The sequence below is a fragment of the Pelobates fuscus genome, chromosome 2, assembly GCF_036172605.1.
Source record: "Pelobates fuscus isolate aPelFus1 chromosome 2, aPelFus1.pri, whole genome shotgun sequence".
Taxonomy (NCBI): Eukaryota; Metazoa; Chordata; class Amphibia; order Anura; family Pelobatidae; genus Pelobates; species Pelobates fuscus.
The window spans coordinates 16247147-16271581 of record NC_086318.1 but is presented as its reverse complement, the minus strand read 5'-3'; the positions used below and the strand labels follow the sequence as shown (position 1 = coordinate 16271581).

Here is a 24435-nt window from a genome sequence, read left to right as displayed (position 1 = left end):
ATAATGTTTCTGCCAGGTTTCGAACCTGGGACCTTTCACGTGTGAGGCGAACGTGATAACCACTAAACTACAGAAACTGCCACAATGCTGACTTTGCGCAGGAAAATTGGGGGAATGTGTTTGCTGCATACCCATCGTATTTAAAAAGTCCCCAGATTCAAATGCCTATTTCCTTCAACATACATAGAAGAAGAAAACAGTCTGTTGATGTGAAATTGTATTCTTGGCAAAAGTTTGATCTGTCCAGTCAATCATTTCCAAACCTACACACATACAGTAAACAATCCCTCCCCTCTGCCTGTGATATAATTAAGGCAGTTAATGCATTAACTTAATTATCCCCAGGCAGAAAAAAATTAAAAACGCACATTTTTCTAAAGTACCATAAGTGGCCCAAAACACAACATATCCCCATAAATGTTACATCACCCGACAGCTCTGATCTGGGTGAGCGACATATCCGAAAATCACCCAGATCAGATCAGGGGTTCAGAAATTTCATAGAAGTCATAATATTGCCCAGGCGAACCCGGGATTTCATGCCCAAAACAGTTCCATAGATTGGCGGCTAAGTGCCGCTGGAGGACCGACCTGGAACCGCGAGGTTTTCATGCCGAAAATAGCTCCAGGGCATTCGCGGCAAAGCAAGCTGATCGCTCATGTGAGTAAACATGATTTTCTTGCATTTTTAGTAGAAAATCCATCTCTGAAAGTACAGCGAGCATGAGTTTTGCTTTTGTCGACGGTGGTTTTTGCACAAAACCCTTCTCCCATTGTAGGGAAAATGACAAAAAGAACAGATGCACTTGAAATTTGCAAAGAGACTTCGAAAAGCCACATTCTAACAAAAAGGAATCCAAAACGGAACAAAAGCATTGTTTCTGCCCAGTTTCGAACCGGGGACCTTTCGTGTGTTAGTCGAACGTGATAACCACTACACTACAGAAACTACAGCTGTGCACATCACTGTTGAGACCGGAGTAGCATGCGCCATGTGCAAGCACTGAATGCAAGACAGAAAATGCTGTCTTGCATTCGGTACTTGCACATGGCGCATGCTGATTTAATGAGTGCAATTTAGCTTTTTCTCAGACAACATTAGCTTCAAGTTTTTTGAAACCACTTTATTCAGCTAACAGATCGCTTACGTCTTGCTGAGTATACGTGATTTTTGGATTCATAGTCAAGCAGGTGCATTTCCAATTCAGAAGACTTCTAACGTCAGCAGATTTAGCAAAAATTAAATAATGTTTTCACCTGGTTTCGAACCTGGGACTTTTCGCATGTGAGGCAAAAGAGATAACCACTACACTACAAAAATTGCCACAATGCCGACTTTGCGCAGGAAAATTGGGGGAATGTGTTTGCTGCATACCCATCGTATTTAAAAAGTCCCCAGATTCAAATGCCTATTTCCTTCAACATACATAGAAGAAGAAAACAGCCTGTTGATGTGAAATTGTATTCTTGGCAAAAGTTTGATCTGTCCAGTCAATCATTTCCAAACCTACACACATACAGTAAACAATCCCTCCCCTCTGCCTGTGATATAATTAAGGCAGTTAGTGCATTAACTTAATTATCCCCAGGCAGAAAAAAAAAAAAACGCAATTTTTTCTAAAGTACCATAAGTGGCCCAAAACACAACATATCCCCATAAATGTTACATCACCCGACAGCTCTGATCTGGGTGAGCGACGTATCCGAAAATCACCCAGATCAGATGAGGGGTTTAAAAATTTCATAGAAGTCATAATTTTGCCCAGGCGAAACCGGGATTTCATGCCCAAAACAGTTCCATAGATTGGCGGCTAAGTGCCGCTGGAGGACCGACCGGGAACCGCGAGGTTTTCATGCCGAAAATAGCTCCAGGGCATTCGCGGCCAAGTCCCCTTGAAGTTTATTCGTGGTTTAAGTCAATGCGAACAAGATGGCCGCCACCGCGTGTTCCAATGTCGAATGGCGGCCACGTCGACTGTTCGGGAGTTCAAAGAACCATTGTCTAAAGTCCCAATGGCCACAAATAGGGTCTCTCAGCCAAAACAAATTAAAAGGGGCCATAGTCACAGAGCAAAAGGTTGGCAAATATTCCTCTCCAAAAACCAGTGGTGAGGTCACTTTCGCCACAACTCTATTCAGCAAGCTGATCGCTCATGTGAGTAAACATGATTTTCTTGCATTTTTAGTAGAAAATCCATCTCTGAAAGTACAGCGAGCATGAGTTTCGCTTTTGTCGACGGTGATTTTTGCACAAAACCCTTCTCCCATTGTAGGGAATATGACAAAAAGAACAGATGCACTTGAAATTTGCAAAGAGACTTCGAAAAGCCGCATTCTAACAAAAAGGAATCCAAAACGGAATGAAAGCAATGTTTCTGCCCAGTTTCGAACCGGGGACCTTTCATGTGTTAGGCGAACGTGATAACCACTACACTACAGAAACTACAGCTGTACACATCCCTGTTGAGACCGGAGTAGCATGCGCCATGTGCAAGCACTGAATGCAAGACAGAAAATGCTGTCTTGCATTCGGTACTTGCACATGGCGCATGCTGATTTAATGAGTGCAATTCAGCTTTTTCTCAGACAACATTAGCTTCAGGTTTTTGGAAACCACTTTATTCAGCTAACAGATCACTTACGTCTTGCCGAGTATACGTGATTTTTGGATTCATAGTCAAGCAGGTGCATTTCCAATTCAGAAGACTTCTAACGTCAGCAGATTTAGCAAAAATTAAGTAATGTTTCTGCCAGGTTTCGAACCTGGGACCTTTCGCGTGTGAGGCGCACGTGATAACCACTACACTACAGAAACTGCCACAATGCCCACTTTGCGCAGGAAATTTGGGGGAATGTGTTTGCTGCATACCCATCATATTTAAAAAGTCCCCAGATTCAAATGCCTATTTCCTTCAACATACATAGAAGAAGAAAACAGTCTGTTGATGTGAAATTGTATTCTTGGCAAAAGTTTGATCTGTCCAGTCAATCATTTCCAAACCTACACACATACAGTAAACAATCCCTTCCCTCTGCCTGTGATATAATTAAGGCAGTTAATGCATTAACTTAATTATCCCCAGGCAGAAAAAAATAAAAAACGCACATTTTTCTAAAGTACCATAAGTGGCCCAAAACACAACATATCCCAATAAATGTTACATCACCCGACAGCTCTGATCTGGGTGAGCGACAAAAAGAACAGATGCACTTGAAATTTGCAAAGAGACTTCGAAAAGCCGCATTCTAACAAAAAGGAATCCAAAACGGAACGAATGCAATTTTTCTGCCCGGTTTCGAACTGGGGACCTTTCGCGTGTTAGGCAAACGTGATAACCACTACACTACAGAAACTACATCTGTGCACATCCCTGTTGAGACCGGAGTAGCATGCACCATGTGCAAGCACTGAATGAAGGGAAGAGAGATTCATTCAGAGAATCAGGGCAATCAGGCAATCGGCATTCAAGGTAATCAAGAGATCAAGGCAGATGCAGGGAGGTATGCATTAATCAAGAAAATCAAGAGCAGAGAAAGCAGTCGGGGCAAAAGAGTCAGAAGCAGGCTAAGAAAGAAAATACAGAGAAACATTCCTGGACACTTAGCTACCTGAGAACATCTGGTGAGAATATCTATTTAACTGGTAAATATACTGGTTTCATTTAATTAATTAACATTTTCTAATAGCATGATATATGACTGGATAAATCACGATCAGGTTTCGGTATTCAGAAATCTTAGTTATTAAAGAATATATATGGTTATAGCATCCCAATCTGCAGATGGGATTAATATTAATTATATATATTAATGTGATTAATATCACATGTTAGCATATCGTGACATTTATCCAGCTGTATTGATTTGCTATAAAATAAGATTAAATATCTGTTTAGGCAAATTAATAAAATTCAGCTTATAGAATTTGGTAGATTTCTTTTATTGGATGGATTCAGGAAATGGCTAATGAACTGGTTAAATGTTATTTTATTTAAAATTACATAAGAGTAGATCGTAATTACCTAGGAGGTCTAGCCAGCATTGAAAGGGTTATTCTGTCAGCTAAAGTTTTTACGACTTCACGCAGCACTCTAAGGAATTCTGTTCTCTCTGTGAAACTTTTTCTTTCTCTGTGAAGCCTATCGTAAATCTGTCTTGACAGCTATGTTGTAGACAGGGCTGGCCTTAGGGGTGTGCAAGCTGTGCGGCCGCACAGGGCGCCATGCGGCCGCACAGCCGATTTAAAAAAAAAAAAAAAAAACTTTTTTTTTTTTTTTTTTTTTTACATTTGCAGCGGGGGCGGAGCTTACCGTGCGGCGGGGGTGGAGCTAAAAGCGCCGGAAAACTGCTGCAGGGGAAGCAGGAAGGAGTCCCTGCTTCCCCACCAAACAGTCACCAGGAGCTGCAATGCCTCCACAATTAACTCCACATGTAACTGTGTGATTGTCAGGTGAGTGTGACTCTCTGCCTATGTGTATGACTGTCTGCCTCTGTGTGTGTGTGTGTGTGTGTGTGTGTTACTGTCTGTGTGTGTGTGTTACTGTCTGTGTGTGTGTGTGTATGACTGTCTGCCTCTGTGTGTCTGTGTGTATGACTGTCTGCCTCTGTGTGTGTGTCTGTGTGTATGACTGTCTGCCTCTGTGTGTATGACTATCTGCCTGTGTGTGTGTGTGTGTGTGTGTGTATATGACTGTCTGCCACTGTGTGTCTGTGTGTATTACTGTCTGCCTCTGTGTGTTTGTCTGTGTGTATTACTGTCTGCCTCTGTGTGTGTGACTGTGTATGACTGCCTCTGTGTGTATGACTGTCTGCCTCTGTGTGTATGACTGTCTGCCTCTGTGTGTCTGTGTGTATGACTGTCTGCCTCTGTGTGTCTGTGTGTATGACTGTCTGCGTGTGTGTGTGTGTGTGTGTGTGTGTATGACTGTCTGCCTCTGTGTGTATGACTGTGTGTGTGTCTGTGTGTATTACTGTCTGTGTGTGTCTGTGTGTATGACTGTCTGTCTGCCTGTGTGTGTCTGTGTGTGTCTGTGTGTATGTCTGCCTGTGTGTGTCTGCCTGTGTGTGTGTGTATGACTATCTGCTTGTGTGTGTGTGTGTGGATGTCTTCCTGTGTGTGTGTGTGGATGTCTTCCTGTGTGTGTGTGTGGATGTCTTCCTGTGTGTGTATGGCCGTCTGACTCTGTGTGTGTGTGTGTGTGTCACATACAACCAATACACGCATATCACACACTGTTAATATACCCATTACAAATATCACACATAGCATACATATCACACACAGTCATCACACGTACTATTAGATACACAGACAACACAAACATAACAGCATACATGGATGACGGGGGGGGGGGCGCTGTGAAGATTTTTCGCACAGGGCGTCTAAATGCCTAAGGCCGGCCCTGGTTGTAGATTCTATACTGTATTAACCAGTGGAAGTTTCTATTACCATATTTGTAGCGGCACCCCGGTGTAGTAGGGGTTTACGCCGCCAAGAAGGTGTCCTTTCCCCCCAAGGATAAAGTCAGCTGCAGCAACCACGTCCCAAGAGAATAAGAATCAGCTAGTAAATATCCCCCCCCAAGCACGAGACGAGGCTCTGTGTTGAGGGTTAAAACAGGAATAATTGTTTATTTTGCAGTCAGGGCTTTTATGCCGTACAAAACTCCTCCCCACATCCTGGGGAGATAATACATTTACAGTGGGAATCCCTCCCACTGTACAGGGCAGAATATTTTACAAGTTATGGCACTTTTAATAACACACACAATAGTTAACTAAAATGCAAGGTACTTGGTGTATTAGTGAACGGAGATCTAGGGGAACAATATATGTGAAAATCACCTAGATCGGATGAGCCGTTCGCTAGATACACGTTCGTACCATTTACGCTAAAACCACATTACATAGACGGAATCTTTCTCGTGGATATGATGTCTCTTGTTCGGTACTCTGGACCTGTCGAACAGCATGGACGTAGTTTACCGGAAAAGTAGGAATTCATCTTGTGGAGAGCGCCATAGTGTTCGGCTATTAGTTTGTGCGGTCAAAATGGCCGCGACCCATTGTTCTCCCCACGTGGGTGCGTATACTGTACAGTTCCAGAACTAACCGAAGTCCAACAACTAAACGAGATGGAAGGCAATTCTCCAGGGTAGTATCTCTCACTCCAAAGGGGTCTGTCACACGGCTCCCTCCTAGTGGTACACTCCGGCAGACCTGGCTTGATCCTTTTCGGATTAACTTGGGGATGACCGGAATTACTTGTCTGGAGAATTGTCAAGCTGCCTGGACAGCCCATCGGCGTTGCCATTTTGCTTACCGGGTCTGTAGCTGATGGTGAAATTGTACGTTTGCAGGGCCAAGCTCCACCTTAGCAACCTGCCATTGTCTCCTGCGACCCGGTTAACCCACACCAATGGGTTGTGATCAGTTATAAGGGAAAATTCTTGTCCATAGAGATAAGGGGTTAGTTTTTTCAATGTCCACACCAGGGCCAGACATTCCTTCTCCACTGCCGCATAACTCACATCCCGGGGTAACAACTTTCTGCTGAGATATGCGACAGGGTGCTCTGCTCCATCTTCCCCGACTTGGCACAGCACAGCCCCCAGTCCATACATGGAAGCGTCTGTATAGACAAGGAAACGTTTGTTAGGTACTGGGGCAGCCAAGACAGGGGCATTAACAAGTGCATGCTTGAGAGATTGAAATGCGGCTTCGCAAGCGGGAGACCACAGGACCTGCCTAGGTAAGTTCTTCTTGGTCAGGTCAGTCAGTGGCTTGGCTATCGCGCTATAATCAGGGACAAAGCGCCTATAATACCCTGCCGTCCCTAGGAAGGCCAATACCTGAGTCTTAGTGTTAGGTGTGGGCCAGTTAGCCACCGCTTCAACCTTAGCTGGCTCTGGCCTCTGGTTCCCACACCCCACTCGGTGACCCAAATATTGCACCTCGGCCATCCCTAGATGGCACTTTTCTGGCTTTAATGTCAGGCCCGCGGCCCGAATTTTGTCCAGGACTACCCCTATGTGTACTAGATGTTTTTCCCAAGACTCGCTGTAGATCGCAATGTCATCCAGGTATGCACAAGCAAATTCCTGGAATCCATCGAGGAGCCTATCCACCATACGCTGGAACGTAGCCGGGGCATTTTTCATCCCGAATGGCATGACCTTGAATTGGTACAAGCCAAACGGGGTGACAAACGCCGACTTGGGGATGGCCTCCTCGGCCAGGGGGATCTGCCAATAGCCCTTGCATAGGTCTATGGTAGAGAGATAATTTCCCCTGGCTATGCGATCTAGTAGTTCGTCTACCCGGGGCATCGGGTAAGCGTCAGTGGTAGTCTTTTCATTAAGTCGCCTGTAGTCCACACAGAATCTGGTGGTTCCGTCCTTCTTGGGCACAAGGACTACAGGGGAGGCCCAGGGGCTGTCTGATGGCTCAATGACTCCCAGCTGAGTCATTTCTCATATTTCCTTCAGCATCCCTTCCCGGACTGCTTCAGGAATACGGTAAGGGGGCTGTCGGAGGGTTGCCTGCCCTGGGGTTTCTACTTTATGCACTGCCAGAGTAGTGTATCCTGGTTCCTGGGAGAAGGTACTCTGTTTCTCCCATAGAAGCTGTCTAGCTTGTTCTAGTTCTGTGGAGGTCAATCGGTCTCCCAACTTCACTAGACTAATAGGGTCAGTCTGGGGTCAGTCCCTTTCTAACAGATCGGGCAAAGGTAAACTTTCGGGGTCATCCGTAGCTGGGGCACAAACAGCGTGAATATCTTCCTGCCTTTCCTGGTATTCCTTCAGCATGTTCACATGAAAGGATCGTCAGATCCTTTCATCTGCACAGCTGGCAATAGGTGGTGTCACAGAGTTGAGCTATAACCTTATAAGGACCCTGCCACGCAGCCTGCAGTTTGTTGTCCTTTACAGGTTTCAGCACCAATACTTTCTGCCCTACTTGGAAAAGTCGTTGCCGGGCACCCCTATCGTACCATCTCTTCTGTCGCCCCTGGGCCGCCTGGAGGTTCTCCCTTACCAATAGAGAGAGTTGCTCCATGCGGTCCCGGAGTTCCAGAACATATGGCACGATAGGTGTCCCCTCCTGCTCTGTTTCCCCCTCCCAGTGGTCCCTAATGAGATCAAGGGGGCCCCGCACCCTTCTCCCATATAATAACTCAAAGGGAGAAAATCCAGTAGATTCTTGGGGTACCTCACGATAAGCAAATAACAGGTGGGGTAAGAATCTCTCCCAGTCTCTGCAACCATCCGTAAAGGTCCTCAGCATTTGTTTGAGAGTACCATTAAAGCGCTCACAGAGACCGTTGGTCTGGGGGTGGTAAGGGGAGCTTAGCAGGGGTTTAATGTGGCATACTTTCCATAACTGCTGTGTGAGTAAGGCAGTAAATTGGGTTCCCTGATCGGATAGGATCTCCTTAGGGAACCCCACTCTGGTGAATATTTTAACCAACGCATCGGCTACTGTCTCAGCCTCAATATTCGACATAGCTACTGCCTCCATTTACCGGGTCCCATAGTCCACCACAGTAAGAATGTATTTCTTACCGGACGGACTAGGTCGAGCTAAGGGGCCTACAATGTCGACAGCGACTCTATAGAAGGGTTCCTCAATAATCGGCATCGTCATTAACTTAGCCTTAGGGTGATCTCCTCTCTTCCCTACCCGTTGACAGGTGTCACAGGTTCTGCAGTACTGCGGCACGTCCCGGTTAAACCCTGGCCAGAAGAAGTTCTGGGTGATCCTATGGGCCGTGCAACGTACTCCTAAATGGCCAGCTAGGGGTACATCATGGGCAATTCTCATGATTTCTTGCTGATACTTTTTGGGTAGCACTAATTGCTTCCTAGGTAAGGGGCCTCTACCCGCTGCGGGTTCCTGGGGAATCCTGTACAGCCTATCCCCCACCCACTCGTAGCTTTCCCCATGTACTCCCGGTTCCTTTTTATCAGCCCTATCCCTATACTTTCGTAGGGTGGGATCTTCCCGGGTCTCCCTCCCAAAGGTCTCAGGGGTATCCCAGTCTAAGGGAGTCTGTCCTAACGTCACAGTCAGAGGGTTGGTTCTTACCTGGGTCTCCGCGACAGGCTGGCCGATTCCAATGGCACGGGTTTGGGCACGGGTGGTGACTGGGCAAGCTCCAGCAGGGCCCAGCGGGGCAAAAGCAGATAGCAGAGGGGCCAAATCATTCCCCAAAAGAACCTCAGCTGGTAATCCCTTCATCAGGCCCACATTCACCTGGCCGGCCCCCACCCCCCAATCCAAATGGGAAGGCGATGTACAGCACCCCCCAGCAACTCTAACGGCCACAGTTTGTCCAGTGTGTTCCTTTTCCGGAACCAGGTCGTGCTGTATCAAAGTTAGTGTGGCACCAGTGTCTCTTAACCCACTGACAACTTGTCCATTTACTTGGACGGTTTGTCGGTGGTGTTGACGGTTGTCTACGGCAGCTGCATACAGGGGGTTAGCTTCGTGCAAAATTTCCCATTGTTCTTCCCCCATGGGTCGGGCTTCAATGCAATGGGCCCCTGGGGTAAAGAGCCGGGTATTCCCCTCGGCTGGCTTCCTCCAGGAAGTTTGTCGAGCTGGATCCAGGGGGCATTTATCTCTCAGATGCCCCACCTGCTGGCACCTATGGCACCGACGGCGGTCCGTTATGCTGGGCTGAGTGAAGCGAGAAGAGCTGTTGTAGGTAGGAGGGTTAGCAGGGGTGGTTGGAGTAGTAATTGTTGGACGGCTCTCTACTCGTGGGGCTGCCCTTTGGACAGAGAGATCTGGTTTGCGGGCGTCTGCATACTCATCTGCCAGACGGGCGGCTTCGGGTAGGGTAAGGGGTCTCCTATCCCTGATCCACTCCCGGATCTCTTTATCCACTTTCTCGAAAAAGTGCTCCAACAAAAACAGCTGCAGTACCTCCTCTGCGGTGGTAGCTTGGCACCCATCCATCGAGTGGGCTGCCGTGCGTTGTAACCGGCAGGCCCACTCGGTGTAGGAATCATTGGTTTGCTTTTTAGATTCCGGGAAGCGTCTCCGGTATGCTTCAGGGGTTACAGCATATCGGGACAATAAGGCTTCTTTAACCAACCAATAATTCCCCACTTCATTATCAGGAATTGCCCGGAAAGCATCACTGGCTCGCCCGGATAATTTGCCAGATAGGATTTTAACCCACTCCTCCGGAGGTACTTTATGCAGAGCACATTGCCGTTCAAAATCAGCCAGGTACTGGTCAATCTCCCCATCAGTTTCCACAAAACTTTTAAAAGCAGCAAAGTGTACCTTCCTCCTTTCCTCTGGAGTTTGGAAATTCCCAGCAGTTGTATTATCCCTGGCTGGAGTCTGGCGCCGGTTCGCGTCAACCGCTGCGATCACCTGGGTAACGATCTTAGGTGAGGGATTCGGTCCGTAATGAGCCAATCTTACCCTCACCTCATGGTCGAATAGCTCATCTTCGGGGGTTCTGACCAACGTGGTCTCTGGTTCTGCATTTAGTTCGACACTCAGTTCGCCATTTTGTTCGGCTAAATCCAATGCGACCAACTCTGCCAGAATGTCTTGTTTCTTTTTGTTGCTAGCCGAGCGACCACGGCTCTCCAACAGGTCTTTAAGCGTAGATCGTTTTAGCCTTCCATAATAGGCTTCCATCCTGATTGCTCTCGGTAGCTGTCCTTCTGGGGTGAAAGAACAATCCCGCCGCTGCCACCAATTGTAGCGGCACCCCGGTGTAGTAGGGGTTTACGCCGCCAAGAAGGTGTCCTTTCCCCCCAAGGATAAAGTCAGCTGCAGCAACCACGTCCCAAGAGAATAAGAATCAGCTAGTAAATATCCCCCCCAAGCACGAGACGAGGCTCTGTGTTGAGGGTTAAAACAGGAATAATTGTTTATTTTGCAGTCAGGGCTTTTATGCCGTACAAAACTCCTCCCCACATCCTGGGGAGATAATACATTTACAGTGGGAATCCCTCCCACTGTACAGGTCAGAATATTTTACAAGTTATGGCACTTTTAATAACACACACAATAGTTAACTAAAATGCAAGGTACTTGGTGTATTAGTGAACGGAGATCTAGGGGAACAATATATGTGAAAATCACCTAGATTGGATGAGCCGTTCGCTAGATACACGTTCGTACCATTTACGCTAAAACCACATTACATAGACGGAATCTTTCTCATGGATATGATGTCTCTTGTTCGGTACTCTGGACCTGTCGAACAGCATGGACGTAGTTTACCGGAAAAGTAGGAATTCATCGTGTGGAGAGCGCAATAGTGTTCGGCTATTAGTTCGTGCGGTCAAAATGGCCGCGACCCATTGTTCTCCCCACGTGGGTCCGTATACTGTACAGTTCCAGAACTAACCGAAGTCCAACAACTAAACGAGACGGAAGGCAATTCTCCAGGGTAGTATCTCTCACTCCAAAGGGGTCTGTCACAATATTGTATTGCATATTCATATTATACTGAATATTCATTGATTATTGTCACGCATGTTACTCATTATTATTATTTAAATTGTTAAAAATAAATTGTATCTATTTTTATAAGCAATTTGTGATTTTATTTATATGGTATACATTTCACTTACACGATACGTTCTTTGGGATCTGAGAATTTAAATAGTGGGACATTCTCTCTGTTTACTATTATTATCCCATAAATATCCCCACAAGACTTGTCTCTATCAACCTTCTTCCTTCGTTGGAACTTTTTATACACATTGCCAGTTTTAAAATCCTTATGAGCTCTGAGGAATTTTTGGTGTTTCCTCTGTTTTATCATTAGCTGGTATCTCTCTAAATTAGTCTGCAGTTTATTTTCATTAGAGGAAAAAGCGGGATCTGTTTTAACCCCTTAAGGACCAGACTTCTGGAATAAAAGGGAATCATGACATGTCACACATGTCATGTGTCCTTAAGGGGTTAAACTGATCAATTTTATCGATCTCATTATCCACCTTTGTCCCTATATCTTGCAGTTTTTTCTTTTCATATTTACAGATGATTTCCATAAAGCGGGTTGAGCATTGACCTGCTGCTTCCTCCCATTCTTTAATGAAATCATCTTCCTCAATATGATTAGAGAGAGTTGTTGGAACCCTCAGGCCTCTTGGTATGAGGCCCTTTTTGAGATAATTCTCAAGTGAGGAGATTTCCCAGCTAGTTCTTATCTGTTGTTTATAGAGATTAGAGAGAGTATTAAAACCGGTAGTTAGGGTTTAATTAGATGGTGTGGTATCTAGATGGGATTCGGAGAACACCTGATCTGCATCAAGACACCAAGTGGAGAAATCTTTTTTGTTTGAAAGGAAACCAGTCATAATTAAAAGGAGGAATTGAAATCAGTGATATCTGAGAAGGACTGACCTGAAAGTAATGGGTCTTGAACCCTTTTAAACAAGTTAAATGAGATAGAGGAAGTGTGTCAAACACCTCATCAAAATATGAGAGTGTGTGGCACACAGAGGTCAGTTTAGTGGTTCCAGTTCCACCGGACAGGGCTTGTACCCAAAGTAAAATATTAAACAAAATAAATAAGTATACTAGAGACTCACAAAAGTGAGGCTCAAAGGCTGGTTTTTGATACAATAAATGATGAAAACTTAATACATATAATGATAACTAAACCAACAGCACTGAGTACTTATGTAGAAAAAATGATCCAATAAAGTATCAAATATATTCCGGTAGGTATCTCCAAATATAAGATGTTAAATTATAATCAAAATACTTTATTATGTTCCAAAAATTTAAAAATAGAAAAATACCATCAATGGAGTACCAAGGAGTAAAGATACAGTATATCAAGAAGGGTAGATACTTAGGCTTAAGTAGTTATGGTTAATTCTCTAGAGAGTAGGATGAATAGAGAATCCACCGGTATATAAGTGATACACTTAGATAGATTTATACACTGTGGAGCATACACCCTGAATCTCCTAGAGAAAAACACCTTCAAGGGTGTACTAAGCTGTCCCTAATAAGTCAGAAAGAGTCTATAGACTAAACAGCAGTAAAGAAGGGGAGTGAAAATACCAAAAATATTCCCTGCAGCTCCTAAGAAACACCTTCAAGGGTGTTCTAGGCTGTCCCTAGATACAAAGAGGAGAGAAAAATAGCAATAATCAACCTGCCCATAATAGTATCCCTTCTAGATGGCATCCATCAGTACTGTTTGGACAAATACATAGGTGAAACAAAGAAATTAAACACCTAGTGTTCCCATAGTGACCTAAAGTGTTAAGTGAATTAAAAAATAATGAAATAACCCGACGCGCGTTTCGGTGCTTCTAATGCACCTTCGTCAGGGGCTAACAGTACCTCGTCCGTGAAGTGGCTTTTAAGCCCTCTTTTTGCCGCCAGAAAAATTAGTATTCCCAAAATTACCGGGTCCGTCGGCAGGTGTGTATATGGGCGTGACGTAGGCGGAGAGAGCAGGGCGGACATCCGCCAATCATCTATAGACGTTTGTGTGACGTCTATACGTATGCCCAGCCCCACGTGGGTACAAGGAGGCAGGGTCCGAGGATGGAGAGAGGAGGGGGAAGATCAAAGAAGAAAACTCCTCCCTCCTACTCTCCGTCTATTCGGAATGTGTATAGTGTGTTATGGGCAGAGATATAAGCCGTAAAAGATGGCTAAATGACTCCTCTCAGCTGGCATCAACGTCATATATCTTAGGAACATATCGATAGTATAAAGATAATAGTATCCATTTGGTAAATTATTCAGAAAGGATAATGAATGATATATGATGTGAAGGTAAATAGTATAAAGTAGATCTCAAATAGAATATGTATATGTACATACCTTCAAAAGCATAAAATTATAGCTTAGTATAATGAAGGGGTAGATGAAAAATTCATAAATAGATGGGCACCTTTATACTTAAGATCCTAATGATACCATTTCTATCCATTGATCTTAAAATGGGAATTACCTTAATATGTTACATATTGTTAATAAGGTCAAAGTGTCTTACTTCAATCCCAATTTAAGGAATAAAACTATACATATATATCTCATATGTCTCAATGTATATATGATCATTAAGTATCCATTATTTTGCCAAAGAAAGATGATAGACATATAAGGACAAAGTTGTCTCTCTGGCTGAAGAGTGTCATGATAGAAATAATTATAAGTGGCACAGAGTTAAAAAACTCGAGATAAAGTACCCAGATGGAGGTGTCAGTCCGTCTTTTAAAAGATATAAGAGGTCTGTTAAATAAACATAAACATAAAATAAATTAATTAACATAAAGGAAAACAAAGAGTTTCATCATCATATAAGTTGTAAATAGATTTTCAATAAAAATCGTATATATTGTATAGATGGTATTATAATAGTCAGAGATCACTAATAAAATCCTTCGTTTAGCCCACTCGGCGATAGAGTGCTCAGGCGATAAATCCAAAAGCACTCTTTTCTCCTGAGGAGCCTATCAAGGTTTCCCCTCCTTTGGTCAAGATTGACCAATTCAATCCCAAGAAATTGGAGTACTTTGTAATCGCCTTGGTGAAAATTCACATGTCTAGAGACTGTGGTTTCGATATGTCTCTTAGTTTTAATGGAATTTATATGTTCCAAGATCCTTCTTTTAAAAGGCCTAAACGTCTTTCCAACGTATAGTTTATTACATTGACATTTTATCAAGTAAACTAGGCCTTTAGAGTTACAGTTAAAGAAGGAATTTGGATAGAAAGTTTCCAACTGAGTACTGTTATGGAAACTTTTGGAATCCTTGCAGATGAAATTGCAGGCCTTGCATCGGCCACATTTATAGGTCCCCAAGAGTTTGTTAGAGAGCCAATGGGTTGTAGTCCTTTTCAACTGTATGTGCAAATTTTTGTGCAAAAATCACCGTCGACAAAAGCAAAACTCATGCTCGCTGTACTTTCAGAGATGGATTTTCTACTAAAAATGCAAGAAAATCATGTTTACTCACATGAGCGATCAGCTTGCTGAATAGAGTTGTGGCGAAAGTGACCTCGCCACTGGTTTTTGGAGAGGAATATTTGCCAACCTTTTGCTCTGTGACTATGGCCCCTTTTAATTTGTTTTGGCTGAGAGACCCTATTTGTGGCCATTGGGACTTTAGACAATGGTTCTTCGAACTCCCGAACAGTCGACGTGGCCGCCATTCGACATTGGAACACGCGGTGGCGGCCATCTTGTTCGCATTGACTTAAACCACGAATAAACTTTAAGGGGACTTTTTTATGGGGATATGTTGTGTTTTGGGCCACTTATGGTACTTTAGAAAAATATGCGTTTTTTATTTTTTTCTGCCTGGGGATAATTAAGTTAATGCATTAACTGCCTTAATTATATCACAGGCAGAGGGGAGGGATTGTTTACTGTATGTGTGTAGGTTTGGAAATGATTGACTGGACAGATCAAACTTTTGCCAAGAATACAATTTCACATCAACAGACTGTTTTCTTCTTCTATGTATGTTGAAGGAAATAGGCATTTGAATCTTTTTAAATACGATGGGTATGCAGCAAACACATTCCCCCAATTTTCCTGCGCAAAGTGGGCATTGTGGCAGTTTCTGTAGTGTAGTGGTTATCACGTTCGCCTCACACGCGAAAGGTCCCAGGTTCGAAACCTGGCAGAAACATTACTTAATTTTTGCTAAATCTGCTGACGTTAGAAGTCTTCTGAATTGGAAATGCACCTGCTTGACTATGAATCCAAAAATCACGTATACTCGGCAAGACGTAAGCGATCTGTTAGCTGAATAAAGTGGTTTCCAAAAAACCTGAAGCTAATGTTGTCTGAGAAAAAGCTGAATTGCACTCATTAAATCAGCATGCGCCATGTGCAAGTACCGAATGCAAGACAGCATTTTCTGTCTTGCATTCAGTGCTTGCACATGGCGCATGCTACTCCGGTCTCAACAGGGATGTGCACAGCTGTAGTTTCTGTAGTGTAGTGGTGATCACGTTCGCCTAACACGCGAAAGGTCCCCGGTTCGAAACCGGGCAGAAACATTGTTTTCGTTCCGTTTTGGATTCCTTTTTGTTAGAATGTGGCTTTTCGAAAGTCTCTTTGCAAATTTCAAGTGCATCTGTTCTTTTTGTCATATTCCCTACAATGGGAGAAGGGTTTTGTGCAAAAATCACCGTCGACAAAAGCAAAACTCATGCTCGCTGTACTTTCAGAGATGGATTTTCTACTAAAAATGCAAGAAAATCATGTTTACTCACATGAGCGATCAGCTTGCTGAATAGAGTTGTGGCGAAAGTGACCTCGCCACTGGTTTTTGGAGAGAAATAATTTGCCAACCTTTTGCTCTGTGACTATGGCCACTTTTAATTTGTTTTGGCTGAGAGACCCTATTTGTGGCCATTGGGACTTTAGACAATGGTTCTTCGAACTCCCGAACAGTCGACGTGGCCGCCATTCGACATTGGAACACGCGGTGGCGGCCATCTTGTTCGCATTGACTTAAACCACGAATAAACTTTAAGGGGACTTTACCGCGAATGCCCTGGAGCTATTTTCGGCATGAAAACCTCACGGTTCCCGGTCGGTCCTCCAGCGGCACTTAGCCGCCAATCTATGGAACTGTTTTTGGCATGAAATCCCGGGTTCGCCTGGGCAAAATTATGACTTCTATGAAATTTCTGAACCCCTGATCTGATCTGGGTGATTTTCGGATATGACGCTCACCCAGATCAGAGCTGTCGGGTGATGTAACATTTATGGGGATATGTTGTGTTTTGGGCCACTTATGGTACTTTAGAAAAATGTGCGTTTTTTATTTAATTCTGCCTGGGGATAATTAAGTTAATGCATTAACTATAGTGTTGTCGCGAACCAGAAATTTTCGGTTCGCGAACAGCGAACGCGAACTTCCTCAAATGTTTGCGAACCGGCGAACCGCGCCAACCGCCATTGACTTCAATGGGCAGGCGAATTTTAAAACCAACAGGGACTCTTTCTGGCCACAAAAGTGATGGAAAAGTTGTTTCAAGGGGACTAACACCTGAACTGTGGCATGCCGGAGGGGGATCCATGGCAAAACTCCCATGGAAAATTACACAGTTGATGCAGAGTCTGCTTTTAATCCATAAAGGGCAGAAATCACCTAACATTCCTAAATCACAATGGATATGGATTGACATCTGACATATGACATATTGACACCTTGACATATGGATTGACACCTGTCCTCAGAGACCCTGATGCACACGGACACAGAGCAGAATAGGGACTGTTCCCCCTACATAGGGTCACTTGGCAGATATGGCGTGGTCGTGGGAGGAGGATCACTTTCACCTCTTCCCCTGTTAGATTCCCGTTGTGCTGTGACATCACCCTTATACGCTGTGTAAAGCATACTTTTTAATTTATTTTGCAAATGCTGCATCCTTTCCGACTTGTAATTCGGTAACATTTCCGCCACTGTCTGCTTATTCCGGGGGTCTAGTAGCGTGGACACCCAGAACAGGTCGTTCTCCTTCAGCCTTTTTATACGAGGGTCCCTCAACAGGCACGACAGCATGAAAGACCCCATTTGCACAAGGTTGGATGCCGAGCTACTCATTTCCCGTTCCTCCTCCTCACACAGAGCAGAATAGAGACTGTTCCCCCTACATAGGGTCACTTTGCAGATATGGATTGACACCTGTCCTCAAAGCCCCTGATACACACTGACACAGAGCAGAATAGAGACTGTTCCCCGTCCTCAAAGCCCCTGATACACACTGACACAGAGCAGAATAAAGACTGTTACCCCTACATAGGGTCACTTGGCAGATATGGATTGTCACCTATCCTAATGATCCCTGATACACACTGACACAGAGCAGAATAGAGACTGTTCCCCCTACATAGGGTCACTTGGAAGATATGGATTGACACCTGTCCTCAAAACCCCTGATACACACTGACACAGAGCAGAATAGAGACTGTTCCCCGTCCACAGAGACCATGATACACACTGACACAGAGCAGAATAGAGACTGTTACCCCTACATAGGGTCACTTGGCAGGTATGGATTGACACCTGTCCTCAAAGCCCCTGATACACACTGACACAGAGCAGAATAGAGACTGTTCCCCGTCCACAGAGACCATGATACACACTGACACAGAGCAGAATAGAGACTGTTACCCCTACATAGGGTCACTTGGCAGGTATGGATTGACACCTGTCCTCAGGGACCCTGATACACACTGACACAGAGCAGAAGAGGGATTGTTCCCCCTACATAGGGTCACTTGGCAGGTATGGATTAACACCTGTCCTCAGGGACCCTGATACACACTGGGGGGAGCTACTGTCCTCCCCCACCCCTGCGCGGTGGGTGGGGACCATAAATCACAATGGGGGGACCTACTGTCCTCCCCCCCTCGGCCCCCACCCCTGCGCGGTGGGTGGGGGCCATAAATCACAATGGGGGACCTACTGTCCTCCCCCCCACAGCCCCCACCCCTGCGCGGTGGGTAGGGGCCATAAATCACAATGGGGGGACCTACTTTCCTCCCCCCCGGCCCCCACCCCTGCGCGGTGGGTGGGGGGCATAAATCACAATGGGGGGGACCTACTGATAGGAGTGGAGTATTGTTCATATCAGTTTAATACCTTCCGCGTCTCCTATCAGTGGACGTGTATATGTGTCAGGGTACCTGGAGTCTCTACCGTTGAGAGAGGTAGAGACTTAGAAGGTTATCCGTCCGGACGCCATGTCTCCTCGGTCTCCCGCGGTTCACTCGGTCTTGCTAACGCCGGCCGCGAGGGAGTCACTTCCTTTTATAACAGAAGGACCGGAGGTAGACGTCATGACGCTAACCCGAAACATCCTGCCACTCAAATCTCGGGAGACGAATCAGGACTCGCCGGAGGCGTGTCTCCTCTCCCTAGCCAGGATACTTAACGGTGGTTCTCTCATTCACTCATTGCCCTGTCGTGGTTCTAGTCCGCCTAGTCACACAGTGCTTTATTATTCACTTGTCTTTTGGTTATGACCCGGCTTTGTTGTTTACTCTCCTGCCTTTCTGTTATCCTTGACCCGGCTTGTCTCTCGCTTACCTGTCCTCTGTTATCCTCGACCTCGGCTTGTCCCTGACCATTCTATTGTAGTTATACGTTAGTCCGGCCATTCTAAGGACCGGTATACGTATCAGCTACTCTTTGTACTCTGCGTGTTGGATCCCTGACCCGATCCTGACATTACGACAGGGCCATGGATCCTGCAGGTACAAATTGTCAGCTTGGTTCTCCTGATCCTAGGTTTGACGCCATGGATCATAGGATGGATCAGATGGCTCTGGCACTACAGGCGCTGCTGTCTCGCCCTATTAATCCACCTGAGGAGAGGCGTAACACTTCTGCTTCTTCTGTGGGTTCAGGGTTAGAGGTAGCTACTGTAGGTGCTTCTTCCCGAGTTACCCCACCTGTACGTTATGCTGGTTCCCCTGAGAGGTGTCGTGGCTTTTTGAACCAGATCAGTATTCATTTCGAGCTACAGCCCCGTTCATACCCTACTGATAGGGCAAAGGTGGGATTTATTATTACCTTACTCATTGAGAAAGCTCTGAGATGGGCGAATCCGTTGTGGGAGAATGATAATCCATTAGTCTATAACTATAATTCCTTTGTAGCTGCTTTTAAAAGAACTTTTGACCCTCCTGGCAGGAAGGCCAATGCAGCCAGATTACTGTTGCGCCTTAGACAAGACAACCAAACACTTGTGGATTATGCACTAGAGTTCAGGTCTTTGGCGGCAGAGGTAAAATGGAATGAACAGGCCTATATAGACGTATTCTTAAATGGATTATCTGATGTAATACTTGATGAGGTAGCTACAAGAGAACTTCCCGAGAATCTGGAGGACTTAATTTCCTTTATCTCCCGTATTGACGAACGCCTAAGGGAGAGACAGAATACTCGAGATAGAACCGCTAAATCTTTCTCTAGACTAGTACCATCATTTCAAGTTGCTGAAACCAAAGATCCACAGGTTTCAGAACCTATGCAGTTAGGCCTTACTCGTCTCTCAGAGGAGGAGAGACAGTACAGGAGAAGAGAGGGACTGTGTATGTATTGTGGGTTCAGAGGTCATGTACGTTTGAGCTGTCCCAGCCGTCCGGGAAACGCTCGCACCTAAGTTTCTCTAGAGGACAGACCTTGGGTGTTTCGATTTTGTCCTCTACTCATAACTACAAAGAACATAGACTCCTATTACCGGTCTCTTTAACTTGGGAGAAGGGAACTTTAGAAACTATGGCATTGATAGACTCCGGCGCTGCTGAGAGTTTTATCGACCAAAAGTTTCTCACCAAACACACTATCCCATCCCAGTTAAGGAAGACACCCTTGGCTGTTGAAGCCATTGATGGTAGACCTTTAGTTGAGCCTGTGATTTCCCGGGAGACCACACCTCTTTACTTAACTATTGGTATTCTACACAAGGAGGAAATATCCCTACTACTCATTTCATCCCCTTCTGTTCCCATAGTCCTGGGATACTCCTGGCTTAAGAAACATAACCCCGTTATAGATTGGAGATCAGGGGAAATAGTTTCTTGGGGCCAGAATTGTCAAGAGAGTTGTTTAAAGAAAGTGACACCTCTTTGTAGTGTCAACCCACTTAATAACGCTACTGACTCTACCAAAGTACAGATACCGTCCTTGTATCAAGATTTAAAGGCAGTATTTGACAAAAGAAAGGCTGATACCTTACCACCACATAGGCCTTTTGATTGCAAAATTAATTTACTTTCTGGTACCATGCCCCCCAGGGGTCATGTATATCCTTTGTCCACGAATGAAAACTTAGTTCTAGAAGAGTATATTCGTGAAAACCTAGACAAGGGGTTCATTAGAAGATCCTCCTCTCCTGCTGGGGCTGGATTCTTTTTTGTTAAAAAGAAGGATGGTTCTTTAAGACCTTGCATTGACTACCGAGGTCTTAACAAGATAACCATCAGAAATGTTTATCCGATTCCCTTGATCACCGAGCTTTTTGACCGATTAAAAAGTTCTAAAATTTTCACTAAGTTAGACCTTAGGGGTGCTTATAATTTGGTGAGAATCCACGACGGTGACGAGTGGAAAACTGCATTCAATACTCGATATGGGCACTATGAGTATACTGTAATGCCTTTTGGTCTCTGCAATGCTCCGGCAGTATTTCAGGACCTTATTAATGAGGTTCTTAGGGAGTTTCAAGATGACTGTGTAATTGTATACCTTGATGATATTCTTATACATTCCAGGGATATTGAGACTCACCACAGGCAAGTCAGGAGGGTTTTACACAAACTTCTTCAGCATGGCTTGTACTGCAAACTAGAGAAATGCAGCTTTGACCAATCCCAAACTACGTTTCTTGGTTATGTGATTTCTGGGGAAGGGTTTGAAATGGATCCGGAGAAGCTCCAATCCATACTAGACTGGCCTTTACCTCAGGGTCTCAAGGCTATCCAGAGATTCATTGGTTTCTCTAATTACTACAGACGTTTCATTAAGGGATACTCCTCTATCATTGCTCCCATCACTAACATGACCAAACAAGGGGCTGAGACTAAGAATTGGTCTACTGAAGCTCTTCGGGCTTTTGAGACACTCAAAGAGCTGTTTGCTTCCGCACCAATTTTAGTTCACCCTGATACTACTCTACCTTTCCTACTCGAAGTTGACGCTTCTGAGACAGGTATAGGTGCTGTTCTGTCCCAAAGGTTGGGTGTAGATAAACCATTACATCCTTGTGGATACTTTTCCAAAAAATTGTCCGGTACTGAAAGCAGATATGACATTGGTGACAGGGAACTACTAGCGGTTATAATGGCCTTGAAGGAGTGGAGACATTTATTGGAGGGTACTTTGCATCCTGTTACTATTTTGACGGATCATAAGAACTTATCCTATATTGGGGAGGCTAAACGACTATCATCTAGACAGGTTCGTTGGTCCATATTTCTCACTCACTTCAACTACGTACTCACATATAGGCCAGGTTCTAAGAATTCTAAAGCCGACGCCTTATCTCGCCAATATGAACCTGCTGCCGTATCTGAGCCGGTTTTGTCCTCTATAGTACCCAAGTGTAACATTATCGCTAACACTACTCTCAAAGTTCATTCCCCGCTACTTGATCAGATAAGGAACTTGCAGCATCTGGCACCTAGACTGACTCCGGTTTCCAGACTTTTCGTTCCCCCTGAACTTCAATTGGAGCTCTTACAGTGTCTTCACGAGAGTAAGGTGGCTGGTCATCCGGGTGTCCGCAAGACGTATTCTTTGATCTCCAAGGATTTCTGGTGGCCGTCGTTACGGAAGGATATTAAGGATTTTATCGGGGTTTGTGTGGTCTGTACTAAAACCAAACTACCGCATACGCTTCCTTGTGGCCTTCTACAACCGCTGGAGATTCCTGACAAACCTTGGTCCTGTGTGGCAATGGACTTTATTGTGGATCTGCCGGTTTCTAAAAAACACACTGTTATCCTCACCGTAGTCGATAGGTTTACCAAGATGGCACATTTCGTACCTTTGCCTAAACTCCCGACTTCTCCTGAATTGGCGGAGGTCTTTGCTAAAGAGATTTTTCGTTTACATGGGATTCCTTCTGAGATCACTTCTGATAGAGGCTCCCAATTTGTTTCACGTTTTTGGAGGTCGTTCTGTTCTCAATTAGGCATCAAATTGAATTTTTCGTCCGCCTATCATCCTCAGTCTAACGGAGCTGCTGAACGAACTAACCAGAAGATTGAGCAATACTTACGTTGTTTTGTTTCCGAACACCAAGACGATTGGGTCGGTTTGATTCCTTGGGCAGAGTTTGCGCACAACAATCTTGTTTGTGACTCCACGCATTCAAGTCCCTTCTTCATGAACTATGGCTTTCATCCATCCATTCTTCCCCCGGTTTCTCCTTCCCAAGGAGTGCCGTCGGTTGATGTCCATGTGGCCAACTTGAGGAAGTTGTGGGATCAGACTCGACAGATTCTTCTACACAATTCTGTACTGGTAAAGAAACATGCTGACAAACGTAGAAGGGCGGCTCCGAATTTTGTTCCAGGCGATAGAGTGTGGTTGAGCACTAGGAATATTCGTCTTAAAGTTCCTTCCATGAAATTCGCTCCTCGTTATATTGGTCCCTACAGGATCTTGACTCGAATTAACCCAGTGGCATATCGTCTAGCTCTTCCAGCTACTTTACGCATCCCGAACTCCTTTCACGTGTCATTGTTGAAACCTCTAATCTGTAACAGATTCTCCTCCACAATCGCCCCTCCGCGCCCTGTTCAGGTGGAGGGTCAGGAGGAGTATGAGGTTAACTCCATTATTGATTCTCGTGTCTCCCGGGGACGAGTACAATATTTAGTTGACTGGAAGGGATATGGTCCTGAGGAGAGGAGTTGGGTACCACAAGAGGATGTTCATGCTCCTCGTCTTCGCAGGGCATTTCACTCCCGCTTTCCATCTCGCCCCGGCTCCTTCCGCCCGGTGGGCGTATCTGAGGGGGGGGGTACTGTCAGGGTACCTGGAGTCTCTACCGTTGAGAGAGGTAGAGACTTAGAAGGTTATCCGTCCGGACGCCATGTCTCCTCGGTCTCCCGCGGTTCACTCGGTCTTGCTAACGCCGGCCGCGAGGGAGTCACTTCCTTTTATAACAGAAGGACCGGAGGTAGACGTCATGACGCTAACCCGAAACATCCTGCCACTCAAATCTCGGGAGACGAATCAGGACTCGCCGGAGGCGTGTCTCCTCTCCCTAGCCAGGATACTTAACGGTGGTTCTCTCATTCACTCATTGCCCTGTCGTGGTTCTAGTCCGCCTAGTCACACAGTGCTTTATTATTCACTTGTCTTTTGGTTATGACCCGGCTTTGTTGTTTACTCTCCTGCCTTTCTGTTATCCTTGACCCGGCTTGTCTCTCGCTTACCTGTCCTCTGTTATCCTCGACCTCGGCTTGTCCCTGACCATTCTATTGTAGTTATACGTTAGTCCGGCCATTCTAAGGACCGGTATACGTATCAGCTACTCTTTGTACTCTGCGTGTTGGATCCCTGACCCGATCCTGACAATATGGCAGCCATTTTAGGAACCGCACACCTGGGACCCGAGCAAGGTCACCTCGTTCAAGCTGCTCTGGTTCCTTGATGAGCCAGCTGCCCATGAGTTAACATGTCCCGTGGAGAAGCACTCTGTCCTGTAAAGCCTCACCACAAAAAATTTAAATAAATAACAGCACTCGGAGTGGTGAGTTTAGTAAATGTTCATATCAGTTTAATACCTTCCGCGTCTCCTATCAGTGGACGTGTATATGGAGGATTTCAGTCACTGGTTGGAGCCGGGGGTGGGCTGAACTTCACTGGTGGTAAAGTGTCCCATAGTAATTTTTCCCCTTTTAGAAAATGAGGGTGGTGAATTGTATGACTTAATTTACTTTAA

The 24435-nt window shown here is 45.2% G+C and overlaps 4 non-coding genes across 4 annotated transcripts; 2 read left to right on the top strand and 2 right to left on the bottom strand.

Annotated features, from left to right (window-relative positions):
* Window positions 1-876: 876 nt before the first annotated feature.
* TRNAV-AAC (transfer RNA valine (anticodon AAC)) lies at window positions 877-949 on the bottom strand. The gene has a single exon. It is a non-coding gene; the product is annotated as a tRNA-Val (tRNA).
* Window positions 950-2742: 1793 nt separating this feature from the next.
* On the bottom strand, window positions 2743-2815 carry TRNAV-CAC (transfer RNA valine (anticodon CAC)). Its single transcript has one exon. It is a non-coding gene; the product is annotated as a tRNA-Val (tRNA).
* A 12756-nt stretch (window positions 2816-15571) lies between these two features.
* Window positions 15572-15644, top strand: TRNAV-CAC (transfer RNA valine (anticodon CAC)). The gene has a single exon. It is a non-coding gene; the product is annotated as a tRNA-Val (tRNA).
* A 300-nt stretch (window positions 15645-15944) lies between these two features.
* TRNAV-AAC (transfer RNA valine (anticodon AAC)) lies at window positions 15945-16017 on the top strand. The gene has a single exon. It is a non-coding gene; the product is annotated as a tRNA-Val (tRNA).
* The last annotated feature ends 8418 nt before the right edge of the window (window positions 16018-24435 follow it).